This window comes from Elephantulus edwardii, unplaced genomic scaffold (genome assembly GCF_000299155.1).
Source record: "Elephantulus edwardii isolate Elephantulus edwardi_28Jun2011 unplaced genomic scaffold, EleEdw1.0 scaffold00045, whole genome shotgun sequence".
In the NCBI taxonomy this organism is placed as follows: domain Eukaryota; kingdom Metazoa; phylum Chordata; class Mammalia; order Macroscelidea; family Macroscelididae; genus Elephantulus; species Elephantulus edwardii.
Window position 1 is genome coordinate 6552381 of NW_006399795.1, and position 1042 is coordinate 6553422.

Genomic DNA, 1042 nt, shown 5'->3' on the forward strand with positions numbered 1-1042 from the left:
GGAACCAGTCCTTGGAGAGGGACATCATGCTTGGGAGGGTGGAGGGACAGCGCAGGAGGGGAAGGCCCTCTATGAGGTGGATTGATTCAGTGACTGGAGTAATTGGGATGGGTGTATCAGAGACAGTACAATTGACACAGGACACAGCAGAATTTAGGGCTGTTGTATGGTCGCTATGAGTCACAGCGACTTGACGGCACATAACAACAACACAACAATGCAGATTGGTGGTAATATGCAAATGGGGTGTGTTAACCTATCCACAAGGGGAATTGGCCAGTCTCAACAATCTACAAGGTGATTGGTTAGTCTTGCCATTGAATTGAGCAAGATAGCATTGAGAGGCAGATGAATTTTTGGTGGCACTGAAGAGAAAGCAAGACAATGTAGGATGCCCTTTCTACTCCAGCTACACCTATAGCAGCAACATCTACAACTGAACCAGAGACCTGACATGAAATGGGATCTTCAGGGGGAAGAGTCAATATTGACAGAACCAAGAACTTTGTTGGACAATTAGTAATGGGAAGCCTATATTGGGAAGACTGAGAACCTGGGAACCACTTCCTCAAGGCTAAGGTGCCTGCATGCACATTTTGGATGCTATCATGATTGTATTTCTGTCATCCTTATTCATTGTCCAGGTCTCAGAAGCATAGCTAGTAATCAGAAAGACTATGGCCTGAGTCAGACGCACCTTAGTCCTCAAACTGACATCACTACTCCTCAATAATTAGGAAAGGTCCCTAACTGCAGATTTTCCAAGTGCAATGTGTCTCCTTCTTTCCTGACTGCTAGTACCAAGTGTGTTAATTGTAGATTCAAGCAAGATAAAGCTGTTGACAGTTTCAATCTCCTCTCCATCCATCATGACAGTGCCTATTGGTCCAGTGGTAAGAATCTTTTTTTTCCTTGATACTGAGATGCAATTCATACTGAAGGGTGCATTCCTTGATCTTTTGCAACAAGTGCTTCAAGTCCTCCTTACTTTCAGCAAGTAACCTGCATTACACAGGTTATTGATGAGTCTTCCTCAAATCTT